Source organism: Lissotriton helveticus, chromosome 8, assembly GCF_964261635.1.
Source record: "Lissotriton helveticus chromosome 8, aLisHel1.1, whole genome shotgun sequence".
NCBI classification, from domain to species: domain Eukaryota; kingdom Metazoa; phylum Chordata; class Amphibia; order Caudata; family Salamandridae; genus Lissotriton; species Lissotriton helveticus.
Window position 1 is genome coordinate 1,203,134,145 of NC_136069.1, and position 14,599 is coordinate 1,203,148,743.

Sequence of the window (14,599 nt, forward strand, 5' to 3'; positions counted from 1 at the left end):
ACCACCACCACCACCAGTATCGCCGCCTCCTCCAGGTCCCACAGACACTTCAAGTCCCCAGTTTGGGACTTCTTTACTGTTTGTCCCAAAAATCCAAGGTTTGCCATTTGTACCCTTTGTAAGCTTGCAGTTAGTCGTGGTAAGCCAGGTAGCAACTATGGTACCGGCGGCCAGAGTGGTCATCTTGACAGAAAGCACGCTGTCCAATGGTTTGCGCACCTAGCTGCGATCAAGAAAGGCCAAAATCAAGGAAACGTTGATGTTTCATCTGATGTTGACGAGCAGGAAGAAGACGTGTCAAACACTTCCCTTACACCCAGTACCCCTCTCAGCAGCACACCCAATGTGAGGCACACTAAGAGTGTTGGAGCGAGTGAGACACCAACGCACAAAAGTTCACCAGCGAGCAAAATTGGGTCAACGAAGTCATTATCAGCCCGTAAATGCTTGGTCCAGGCCAACATTAGAACAATGCTTACTTCAGACGTGCCATATGAACGCAACCACCCACTGACGCGTCTGTATAACACTAAGCTGGCTAAAATGCTAGCTGTGGACCTTCTACCTTTTTCTTTTGTAGAAGCGGTAGGTTTTCTTGAATTAGTTGCAACGCTCTGCCCTAAATGGAAGGTTCCGAGCCGGTTCTATTTTGCCAGAGTTGCGGTTCCAGCACTACATGAAGATGTGCTGCAGGCGATTGGGGCAGCTTTGCAGAAGAGTGCTGTTCACACAATACATCTGACAACAGACATGTGGACCAGTGGCCCAGGCGATGATTACATGTGCATCACTGCACACTGGGTCTCTTTTTCAGGTGTTATAGCAAAGCTAAACGCAGGTGTTGACCCGGACCAAGTTTTCAAAGCTGCTCGGAAACATGCAACACTAGCCATGTTTGCCTTGGAGAAAAGTCACACAGCAGAAAACCTTTTGGAAGAGTTTGACAAAAAGGTGTTGTCAATGCTATCCCCCCTAAAACGCAAGATTGGTTATGTTTCCACGGATAATGGCGCCAATGTAGTTAAGGCCATGTCACAGGGTCACCATGTTAGAGTGCCGTGTTTGGCGCACTGTATCAACCTGGTAGTTCAAAAATTCTTGACTGATAAAGAGAGTCCAGCGTTCGAGGTAATGGCCACCTGCCGCAAAATGTGCAACCATTTCAGCCATTCTTTTAAGGCCCGGAAGCATCTGCGGAGACTGCTACTTCAACGTGGAATGCCAGTGAAAGCACTCATCCAGGAGGTGGCAACACGTTGGAACTCAACCTTCTACATGCTTGAGCGTCTGCATGAGCAGTATACGGTACTCGATCACTATTTCTTGACAGAGGCTACATCTCAGAAGGAGGACCTGCGGATGAGTAAGGCGCAATGGGCCATAGTTAAAAGCCTGACAGACATGCTTCGTCCTTTTGAGTTCTTCACGCGTGCAGTCAGCCAGGAGGACTGTAATTTGGGAAAAGCTATCCCATTGTTGTGCATACTGGAGCACCAACTGATGGCGGTTTCTTCTGAGTTTGAAAAAGATGAAAAAAAAAAAAAACATTTCATTTTGTCTGAGAAATTATTACATCGCCTAAGTGGTGATGAACGTCTTAAAAACATCAACTCAGATCAGCATTACATTTGTGCTACTATTCTGGATCCACGCTACAAAAAGGCGCTGGCAGACAACGCATTCTTTCCTTTCGCTGATGCAGATGTTCAAAAGTACAAACATTGGTTAGCCTGGTCAGCCAAGAGGTTTGAAAAAGAACGGCAGGTTATTGAAGGAGAAGCCAGTACATCAGCATCAGCATCAGCAGGCCATCCGCAGTCACAAGAATCCACTTCTGCACCTGTGGCTGGGGCACAAGTGACCTCTCAGCCGTTAAAGACACCGGCAACTGGATCATCTGCACCACACACAATGACAACACTAACAGTGGCTGGGGAGGAGGATTGGCTAAGTTTGATGGGGTATGGTTCTCTAAAAAATGTCACAGGCACAGCAAAAAGTAAGCAAAGTGGAGGAACAGTTGATGACCTTGAGTCGATGGTGCAGGACTATCTGAATGACTCAACAGTGGTCTTTCTTAATGAGGAGCCATTGCAGTATTGGCATGGCAAAAAACAATTGTGGCCACAGCTCTACAACCTGGCTATAAACTATTTGTCTTGCCCACTCGCAAGTGTGTCTTCTGAACGTGTTTTCAGTGCTGCTGGTGGCATTGTAACTGCCAAACGGAGCCGCCTATCGCCCAAAAATGTGGAGCGGCTGACAATGATCAAGATGAATCAGCACCTCATACCACCAGATTACAAAGTGCGAGAAAGCACGCCACATGAAGACGATGAGGACAGCAACGTAGATGAGGGGATTTTTTCTCTGTTCGGTGCCACTGACCTCATCCAGCCTGAATTCGCAGAGTATGATGACGAAATCTTGTTCTTATTCCCTGACACCGAGCCCTAAAAATGAGACAATCAATCAAGAACTTTCTTTTTCGTCCTTATTCACTTTTATTCCTGTGTGCTTTGTGTCTCTCTTTCTTTGTTTTGCACAGTTAATTTAATTCAAACTTTAATCACCTAATCCCAAAAACAAGACCATCATCAGAACTGTCTTCACTTGTTTGCTTATTGATTTGAAGGTGCCGCAGTCTACATTCCTCAGGTTCACAAGTTCTGAAGAACATGCTCCTCTATCCTCCTCCTCCAGACTGCGATTTCCCTCCAAGCAGAGTGCTGGATTACGCACAATGAAGAAAGACTCAGCACTTGTGGGGGTGTTGTACTTCTTTGCGGGTGAGTTGACGGTTTTGGGCCCATTGCTGTGAAGCTCTAATAATGGACAAAAGTGTTTTGGACCAAATATGAGGTGGAAATTTCTTGCCATTTTTGCTGACTTGCTTGCCTTTGAGGTGCTCTTTGGCGGGGTTCCGGGGGTTTGTGTGTAATTTTTGGTGTCTGTCGAAGCACTGCTGCGACAGTCTAATCTTGATTGCATTTGCTTTTCAGGAAATCCGTGGTGGAAAACAGGAGTTATGATGATTGATGATGACCTAGCTGCACAGCGCGTTACTTTGGACCGAAGGCCGAGAGATATTGTAAGTATGAGATTTAGCTTTTTCGCTGTTTGGGGGTGTTGTCGGGTGTTTTTTTGCGGGTGGGTTGGCGCCGGCGGGTCTTGCCTGGGGCATTCCTGGGAAGGTCTAATACCGGATACAAGTGTTTTGGACAAAATCCATAAGGAACAGCCTTTTTTTTGCCATTTCTTCAGACATCTTGCTCAATGTAGCCTTTTGGGGGGCTTCCTGCTGTTCGTGGGTGGGTTGCGGCCGGGGTCTCTGTCGAAGCACTGCTGCGACAGTCTAATCTTGATTGCATTTGCTTTTCAGGAAATCCGTGGTGGAAAACAGGAGTTATGATGATTGATGATGACCTAGCTGCACAGCGCGTTACTTTGGACCGAAGGCCGAGAGATATTGTAAGTATGAGATTTAGCTTTTTCGCTGTTTGGGGGTGTTGTCGGGTGTTTTTTTGCGGGTGGGTTGGCGCCGGCGGGTCTTGCCTGGGGCATTCCTGGGAAGGTCTAATACCGGCTAGAAGTTTGTTGGACAAAATCCATAAGGAAACACCAGTTTTTGCACTTTTTGTAAGTTAGGGTTCGTTAGGGTTAGCCCTAGCAGCAGGATTGCATGTGTTTAGGGGGGTTCTATTGCAACGCGGTTCTGTTGTTGTAGAGCACTGTTGGAGCGATGCTGGCTATGGATACTTTTGCTTGCAGGCAAGTGGTTTGAATACAATCCACGGTCTGTATTTGGGTCTACTGTTACTTTCAAAGTACGTTTTGTAACCATTTTTCTGCTAGGCATCGTTTTTGGAGATATGATTGGGTTCTTCTACATTTTTGCGACTGGCTTTAGTAAGGGTCTTGGTGGGAGCATTGCTGGGAAGGTCAAATTTTGTTCTAAAACACAGTAGTACACCCACCTTGAGGGGAAAGATCCGCTATAATATTTTGGCCATACTTATTGATCCTTAAAAAGGTGACTCAGACAGAGCACGCAATTTCAAAAATATTGTACTGTCTATTAGGGAAATCAAAGTGTGACTTTTTGAACCACACAGCGTACATACCTTTTATTTATTTATCAGTGGTATTGTAATAGCACTTCCTGTTTTCCGTTCAATAATTACAGGCCGGGTTTCAGTCAACATCCGCCAGGCAGGCAGTGGACAGGGTGTCTCTTCTGTCAGTGGTCACCACCACATTGATGGACGCGTCAGCTGGAATGGAGGAGTGCCGCCAATAAGAGGAATTGTTTGCTGCATGCAACTTACTTACCAATTTCAACAGGACAACTCCAACAACATACGCAATACAGATACAGTATCCATTGTTGTCTTTTATTCTATGAGTGTGACTGCATGTGCTTACCTTTACTTTGTAACCAAAGATTGTCTGTAAACTCTGTATCTTCAATTATTGTTTGTCCATGCTCTGCTTTTTTTTTCTTCTCTCAACAAAACCTACCCAAAAAGAAACCCCCATTCCCATCCATTTTACAAACCCTAACCCTCTTCCCCCGGGCTGTGTTGTTTTGCTTGATGTCTGACTAAAATGACATCAATAATTCCACACACTTGCTGGGGAGGATAAGGTGATAGCAGCAACAGGCTGGTGAAGGAATACGAGGATATCTTCTAGACTTACTCAGCTTCAGTACTATATCTTCTAGTAGTAGTAGCCAATGTCAAATAAATTCAACGCAAGTACTAGTTATACTTGCAATACTTTACCATTTGTTAGGCTACATTATGGCACTGTTCTAGTGTACTGTCACCTGCTATTTTCTCGATCGTACCGTAACCGTTGTAATGCTACAGTAAGGAGTACAAACAAGGTTTCGTTTTCTTTTTTTCCATAGGCATGCAACTGCCACTGTGTCACACCACTAGTAACACCGCAATGAGGAAATGTCACCCGCCCAGGAATGACAACGTTAATCCCCATTTCACCTGGAGCCAGCCCTGGGCCTAGCCCTAATTTCTAACACAAATTACAGGTAAGATAAGCGTTTGGTGGGAGGTAGTATAATGGAGTATTATTTCGGAGTAGACAAGAGTTTGACGGTTGTACTACTAAAGTCCTACGACTGTTCAGGAAAACAAAGTTACTGTTACACCCCCGCCCCCCACCCACCAGACTGAAAAGCAGTAAAAAACAGGTATGGTCAGATAAAGTAGTTGAAAAATATCTTTATTTATCCCTAACAAAATAATCTCCCTCACCCACCCTAACCCCAACGATTGTCTCTGAAACGTCCCAAAACGATCCCAACTCCCAAATCCCACCCCCCAAAAGTCTATAAAAAAAGGGCAAGGGACACTCCACTACTGGAGGGTGCTGGTGCTGGTGCATGATGCGGCATGGGCATCATACTCCTTGCGGAGGGTGGCAAGCTCGGAGCGGAGGCCCTTAACCAAGGTCTTATACCTCAGGACCTCCTGCTCCAGGTTGGACATGCGGACTCGTAGGCGGTGTTGGCGTTCCTTGCAGCTCCTGTGGGGGGCAGCTGGTATTTCGGGTGCTTGGCGGTGGCGGTCGGCTTTCTTAGCCCGGCTCGGTCCCGCTGGTTTAGTCACGGAGGAGGATGCAGTGGTCACAGTCGAAGATGTTGCCCCGCTCGACTGCGTGTCCTCCTCCTCCTCCAGGGCCACCAGCCGCCGATACTCGGCGACTGTGGCCTCCAGCCTCCGTTGCCGGGCCAATCTAGCCTGCTCCCTCCTTGTTGTTGATTTGGAAGGAGCAACTATATGAAGAAAGAAAGACATAGTCTGTAACCAATGCTCCTTATTAATAACACAAAGTGATTGGGCCGAAAGTTGGGTCACAGAGTACAAGTAGCAAATTGAAAGCACAGTACATAACTATTGAGGACAGTATCTATGTAACCCTCCCACTTCTGCATCCTTGCTCTAACAGTAGTGGTAGTTTAATGAACTAATTCTACGACCACTATGGACTTCCATTACAGTCGACTATGACAGTACACCAGTCTTATTCTTCTTCTTCTCTCTTGTTTAGGGAAATGGGTACGTTATCTTATGCAAGCCGGCAGAATGACATGGACACAGCACAGTGAAGTTGCACCCGAGAAAAAAAGTTGCACACCATGATGATGGAGACAGACTTGCGTTACTGTACCGGTCCAGTACATGCAGGTGGTGAAGCTATTACTTTTCTATTACGGGTGGCACTGAGAATACTCTGTTACAAGGGCTACTGCTTAATTAATTTACCTTTCACCCTACAGTGCAAATGAGTACTAGAAAAGGAAACTGAAGAAGCTAACTAATTTGATTATCTATCACTTCACATGGGACGTATTTAATGACAGATGAGATGACTTTAGGTGCTTTGCTTAATATTGAGTGAACACAGTGATACACCCACACATGAATGACGTACTACAAGTAAACTAAAGTTATTAAGAGAGGTACGGAGTGTCCACCGTAATAACCAGATATATGCTGTGAATGCAAACGCAATACAAAGTACTGCTACTATTCATGGTAGTATTGGACACATTTACAATTTCTTTTCCTTGCCTTCCCTGCACTGGGACGGACGTGCGGGTGCGGTGGTACATGCTCTTCAAGGTAACACTTACTTCACCTGGCGACCATCTACTCTCTCTAGATACACATTTGCTATGTAAGAGTCAGAGAATACCATGCTCCAGGCATCCATTCATTCAAAGTATACGCACACATACAGTTTCTGTTTCACCCACCCAGGCTGCTGTCCTTCCACCCATCCTTGCTTCATCATTGACCCAGCCATGCACCATACCATATTCTTTCCTTCCCAGCCACCTCAGGGTCCAAGCAAACACATATCGTTCTTCTTTGCCAGCCATCATACAAGTTCGCGTCCCACTTACTTACACCCTTCTTTCGCTTTTCGTTCATCCCATCCATCACGTTCGTCTAAGAACTTATTGGGATTCTTCTCACCAAAAACTTCACAGCTAAGTCGAAGTACATTTCGAGGAGGCTACTACCTGGTTGATTTGTAATTGTAATACACCCGTGCAGAAAGCACACTATGCAGTCTTCAATCTCAATAAGTAAGGAATATATAGCTTACCTGTTTCCGCCACCACCGTTTGATCCCCCACAGGAACGGCCACCAGCTCTTCTACCGCCGCATCCTCCCCAGAGGCCTCCGAGTCCAAGTCCAACACATCAGCCACCTCCGCGCTGGCCCCGTCACCAGATGTTACACCTACAAAGTACATTTAAGAAAGTTAGAATACACCACTCACTACTATATAATATTTGGTCTAGGAGAAATGTTAAAAAAAACAGAATACAATGTAATAATTTGTGACTGTCTACTCCATAGTAAAAATGTCCCATTTTCCAGGGAAGGCTGTTGTCTTGCTGCACTTTTATGCACAACTGATGAATGCTTGCTTTTGATTTTTAACACGCACCACTTTTTCTCCTAACAGACAGAAGCTTGACTCCTGAGTCCTAAGAACACGACCAGGATCAAGTTCAAAGTAGGTGAGAGTTCGGCTCGACCACAAGAAATGTGTCCAATTAATCGTCAGCACTAACCACTTTTCCGTTTACAGTTAAATAGTTTTATGACAAAGTAGATTTCAATAAATGTGTTTACTTTTAATAAAGCTTTTACACTTAAATAGACTCTGTGGTTTTTGTTCCTCTAGACTAGAGTGGATGAGCTAAAGGTTTTGGAATTTTTGCAAGCATGAGTGCCTCTGACACTTCTTGACTGTGCTGTGACTCCGTACTACTCTCTTGTCCTGCGTACGATAATCTAGAGATCATTGGGGATCTATAATCGGTGACTTCGGGAGCTGAATGACTCTGCCACACTATCTAGTCAGTAAGGAGACAGTGCATAGAGGTATTGCTGAATATAATGGGAGTCCAATGGAATTGCCAAATGTCCAATCTTAGTTAGCTACACAGACAGACTAATAAGAATAGTCTAGTAATACCACAGGGAGTCATATTCGAGGCAGGATAAGAATTTATATCCAGTCTACAAGAAGATCAAAGACGATTTAGAAAAAATCGAATGAGGAACGCTAGGAAAAAATAGGTACTGTTTAGTAAAATGTAAACTTACTGGGGCCAGCAAAGGAGCCCTCGCCTGCCCGATCCTGGCCTGCATCCTCAGCACCCTCCTCCTGTGTCCTCTTGCCCTTGGGGGGAGCTGATGTACAACATGAAAGAAAGAAAAACCATAAAACATGGATGAGATTTTTCAACCAAATCAAACATTTCAAAAGAACAATAACAACATATTTTGGAAAAATAGCAAATAGATAGACAACTATTCCACGGGATCTATCTCATGTGGTATACTACGTTATTCGTATTGCCTGATTTGCGGAACGTTGACTTAGAAAGTTCCTATGTAACTCAATAAACAGACTACTAAAGAGGTTTGCCTAGGCCTGGCACTGCAGGCAGTAGTGCACAACACGTGACAGACAAAGTCCATCCTGCTTGCAGATCAGTGAATATTCAAACTATCAATCCACCCGCCACCACCGCCACTATTTCTTCTGATAGCCATGTGACTGTCTAAAGGAAGGACACTGGACTTCAGTCTGTTGGGGCTGATTTATAAGTCCCTTGCGGAAGTTGCGGCTGATTTTCCTCCATTGTTGCGTGCCTTTTCTGACGCAGCGGCAGAACAAAAGACTCGCCATGGTGTTGGTGCGGCGTATATATTAAAAAAAAAAACACATATGGGCATATGGGCGATGCATCACGTTGTAAAGCCCTGCGCCATCAGGGGGCGTTCCGGCGCAAGGGAGGGCGTACCTGCGCAGGAACGAATCCTAAAAGTGGCTGAGGGAAATCTACAAGATGTCAATCAGTCATTTTTATGACAATGATGCATGACTCAAACCCTGCGCGCTTGAAGCCGACGTACGGCTTGATGCAGCATTGGGGAGATAGGGTACCCCAGAGCATTGCTGGAGCTGCGCCATCGTTGGCACGCAACTCCAGCAATGCGCTGCCTTTACGGCACAGATGCGTAAGGCTTCTGTGACGTTTTGGGCCAATGGGTGGTGGTGGCATGGCACACAATTACTGCCGCATCCCTGCTACTTTGCAGGGATGCGCCGGTAATTGAAAATATGACCCTTACTGTCTAGCATTACGCAGTTCTTTTCTTTACAGTACACTGATACATAATTTCTCAGGCCAATGAAATGCTTCTGAACACAACATACAAAACAAAGAAGCATAGTAGCAAGCAAGGCTACTGAGAAGGAGAGCAGTGCACCTGAAAATGAAATGCATAGAAGATTTTGAAATATAATTTACCTCAATGTAATCGGCAGCATTATTGCTCTTGGTAAAGAACAAAGATTTGCAAATAACAGAGCAGGATAAAACAGAGTAGTAAATGTACTACTACTACTACTCACCAAGCCCGGGGACCTCTACGCCGAGCGCGTCCAGCAAGTCCCGCTCCCGGTCCATGACATCGGTCCAGCGGTGGGTGGCCTGGTTATATGTGCGCCGGACCCCAGAGATCTTGTACATGGCCCGGCACACCTTCTCCCACCGCTGGCGGCGCTCCCGGATGCCATAGCCGGTCGCGATCTTGCCGCCTCCCAGGATCGTCTTGGGGAGGCGGCGCTGGACATGGAAGATCAGTGCCGCCACTTCCTCCGCGCTAAAGATCTCCCTCGGGACCACTTGCTCCCCCCTTAAACGCCCGCACGGGAGCCGGGCACGGGGTGCGGGACCCTTCCCCTTCTCAGGGTGCTTCCCGGCTCCCTTTACCATGGTCTGGGCAGAAATAAACTTAAATGATAAAGAAGAAATAGAATAGTGAAGAAGAAAAGAAAAGAGTTTAAAAAAGTAGTTTAAAAGTAACTAAAAGCTGCAGAAAACACAAAAATATAGAGCTAGAAAAATAGAGGGTTAGATAATAAGTAAAATTAGATCAAAAAAACTTCAAACAAGCAAAGGATGGCAGAGATTGAGAGAGGATAGAGAAAGCATGCCCAGAACCATAGCAATGAATGAGAAACAAGATGGCCGCGCCCGTTCACGACCGCGTGGGTAAGTTCGCGCGAGATTTTCCTTGCGAGTACGCGCGAACTTGTACTCGCGAGCAGCACACTTTGCGAGATTACACATAGCGGGCGGAAACGGAATTACGTCACGCCAACAAGATGGCCGCGCCCGTGTACGACCGATAGGGTAACTTGGCAAACGAATAGCTAGAAGCGCCTCGCGAACACGCGCAAGATCACGCGAATATACACGTCGCAACAAAAACAATTTTGTATTCGCACGTATTCGCGGCTTCCGAAATCGATCTCGCACGGATTCGCGCCCCAAATAACGCGCGAAATTGCAAAAAAAACGATTTTACCTAAAATGAAAGCAATGAGCAGGTGCAAAAGTTCAAACTTAACATTAGTAACATTCAAGGTAGTGCTTCCTGATGGGCCCCTCCAGAGTTTGCAACAATTCTATGACCCTGCTATGACCCAAACAGCAGGCTCATAGAATAGCACCATAAAGGTCCTGTAAAAAAAAAATTTCACTGCAACAAAAAGCAAATTACAGATAAGGAAGGAAGCAGGTGCCAGCCAGACTGGAACTTTCAAAATTACTGACACATTAATGAAACACAAATTAATTGATGGCAGTTGAAGAAGGGCAGGTGTGCTAGCTTTTTTCAACCACCATAATCTACAGTAATAAATAAACCTAATAGGTGCCTGTGAGGATGTACTAGAGGGTGGCATGGGTGTCCCAGAGGGTGGCAGTGGTGAAACAGAGGGTGCTGTGAACCTGTGATGATAAACCAGACGTAGAAACAACATAGTCGCGGCCGTTGCAAGCCGAAAAGTAAGTTCGCAATTGCGAACTTGTCCCAAAATCGGCGCGAACACGCGCCAACACAAAAAACGGAAAAATCCGCAAGTCCGCTAGAGTTCGCGGATCTTCGCGGATTGCGAATCCGTAAATACGCAAGTTCGCGGATTGCCAATCCGCAAAATCCGCCCATGCTTAGTCATATCTTCACAATAAATCTTGTAGGGGCCCGATGCATTTCGGGACCAAGAAGTCCCTTCTTCAGGTGCCAATCTGTAAATGAAAGTATTGAGCAAATATCACTTAACAAAATAGCGTGTAAAAAACAGCAACAAGTTACACGAAGGAGAACAAGTTACCATGACCAGATGGTGATATTACTAACAATAGCTGCAGATGAAGTCAAACTGCCACGTGCTCCCCTAATCGGTAAAACCAGTTAGCTCAGCGTGTTCAAGAAAGTGGTGATGAGAATTAACAGAAAGAAAGGCTATAGAACCCTTCACCTAAAGTGTCACAAGAAAGAAGCAAGAAACCGCAACGTGTATGCATCTGAAACCCAAAAGGAACTCCAATATCAACCCTGTGCACCGAAGCGTACCTGACTGTCCAGAAATGTAATCTTCTGTAACGTAAATGCAGATACCACCAATCGTAAATAAACAGCACGATACAAATGACAAGTGAGTTCGAAAAACAAGTCATAGACACCAACTACAAATCAAAGTCAAAGGAGCCCACCTAAACAAACTCCAAAACGGCTGTGAGATAAAACTTCCAAAGCCTCTAGCGTCAGGGGAATGTGCCGGTATGGTACTGAGGGGAGCATAAAAGTAGCAGATCACGATAAAGTGAGAGTAAATGCCAGAACTTGTAAACTCGTTGTTACTGCACAAGACGAGTAATACACTCACCTAATGTAAAAAATATATTCTGCTCCAAACACACAGATATTTTCCAGTACTGTGGTTTGCGTGAGACCCCTGTAAGAAGGGAATAACCGTCACTCTCAGACCTCCCGATAAAATGCGTATCTCGAAAATAACAATAGAAGGGGAAAGATTACCCCGGATATACAGCCAGAACTCACCAGTTCGAAACCGCAGGGAGAAAAACAATGTTGATGCCGCCTGTTAGAAAACCGCTACCAGTCTATGCGTAGCACATGATAAACCCGACTGCATTAAGGGATATGTGAACAGAGACAAACTGACTTGCGCCGGGAAAAACGGGCGCATCTTGTAGTGTCGTTGGAACAGTCCGGCATTACCATGGTAAAGTTCGGTTTAATTACTGATGAATTAATGAATTGATCAATTAATGAATAGGCTAACGAACCAAAAGGTCAACAGATGTATCGATCGGGCACAACAAACAACGATCTAGTACTATGTCGGCACACAATGAGTCTATGAAAAGAATGAGCAAATGGTCAGCCCAGTACTCACTATTGATGCAATTGATCCCCGACTATGCTAAAACAAGTTGTATGATAAACAGTCAGTATACCACTATGAGGCTAGTGAACATAACTCGAAAGATGCAGGAGGAGGAATTCCTCAATGAGTGATGGCTAAATTAAAGATCAGTGGCTAGAGGAAACATATAGATAGTGGGTGGTAGGAAAAGTAATGAATACACCGCAGGGTGACTGAAAGTAAAAGTCATGGGTATGGAAATTCACATGAAAAAGGTGAAATGCTAAATGAAGTACAATAATAGCAAAATGACAACATCTGTGCTACAGGGGTCCTAAGGAGATGGAAAACTAAAAAACGTTATCAGTACGTACAGCTAAGATAGTAATGTACAAACTTGACACAATGAATAAAGAGCATTATCACTGGTTAGAGCGGCAGACTCTGAAGCAGAGATCAGGCCCGGGACCAGGGTTCAAGTCCCGACGCGGCAGGGTCTTGAGCTCAATATCCGCGGACTCGATAATTCTCGCCTCGGCGCCTACTCTAATCATAGGTCCCACGCTGCAACTCTGGGGAATAGGTTGCTTAATCTCCACAATGGCCCCTACAACACTGGGATGCCTGGCTTCACCTTGGGGGTGCCCAGGAGGGGCTTCTCACAGGGAGAGCCAGGAAGGGTTCCACAGCGTTATACAGCGCCGGGACGCCCCGTTGGGGTAGCTGCGCACTTTACAAAATACACTACATTTACATTTACAAGGGACACTCAGAACAGCAGATTGGCTGGCACCACTCAGTGACAGACCCGGCTCCATGGCTCATGCTTCATAGTCTGATTCCCCTCCTCCTTCAAAAGAGCCCATCTGCCCATTCATGCACTGCTACCAGAGCACTTCTTTACAGTGGTCCACCAAATCCCCTTTAAGCTGTCACCTCCAACAGGATGTGGGCCCCTGAGCTGTCCTTGGGCATCCTGCTGTGACCTGTACCCTGCCATGGGCTTATGACTACTCCTACCCATGAGCTGTCATATGGCATGGGTTCCCATTTCCAACCTCTTGACTGCTTCTCCTATGTGTACTTCTTATCACTGCAGGAAGAGGTTGTAGCCTCAATATTTCCATGGCCAGGTTGTCCCTCCCACAGGGCAGCTTGTTCTAGAAATAAATAAGCCTAATAGGGTTCAACTTTGAGTCAGGTGTAGTTGGACAAAATCAAAAAAAGTTGCCTTCCTTTAAAAAGGTAAAGATTCTGATGTAGCCTACCCTCAGAGGTGAAGGAGAGTGAGAACGGTTTACTTAGCTCTACTCTTTACTGAAGGCAGGAGACCCATTTTAGGTCCCGCCTCTCGGAGGTCACATACACAAAAGTGACAAAAAAAGCAGAAATCTGAGATGATTTCTGTGCTAAAGAGGTTAAGGGTATAGGTTTCACACAGTAGCTAGGAGAGACATTGGACTTGATATAACTTACACTTTTGAGTGATTTACACTTTTAAGTTTACTACTGTTTGGCTATTCACAGAATCTCAATGTAAATTTACTTTAAAGTATAACCTATGTGTCTCCTCCAAATTGAAGGGCCCGAGGGCTATAAACGTTGTATTAATTTACACTTTTGAGTAAGTATACTATTTGGTGGCTGTTCACAAAATCAAAGCGCAAGTTGCATTTTTGGAGTAAATTTGCAATTGCTTTTTGTGAATAGTCAAAAAATAGAAAACTTTCTCAAAAATGTAATTTTCTCAAAAATGTAAGTTAGCTATGTGATTTCTATACACATAATGGAATCTGTTCAGTTCTCCCATATGAACTGAGCTCTGTTCCATTAAGCACCAAAACAAAGACTTGGATGGCTCTAGGTTAGTGTATCAGCTCCAAATCTTTGTATCTTTTTAGAGTGTGGGTGGGGGCCAGGACAAAATAAAATGCCTCAAAAATGTAAATGCAGCATAAATGTCCATCTTTGATACTGAAACATTTGCTAATCCAATCTGTAATATCCTAGAGGATCTATTAAAAGAAGCAGATGGTGGTGATTCAGTTTATGTGAAGGTTCATAGCAGCTTCTTAGGGTTTTACAGTCTATGTATTTCCACATACATCCAACACTGCCACCTACACCATGATCTTGCACTATATTGTACTCTTCCACTTGCATCTTCACCATATATTTTACTTCTACATCACCATGCCGTATAGTTCTAAATATGGCTAAAACCACCTGGTGAATTTCAGAAAATGATTGCTCATGTAAATAAATTAGTTTATAGTTGATGCAAAAAATGATAATTATTTC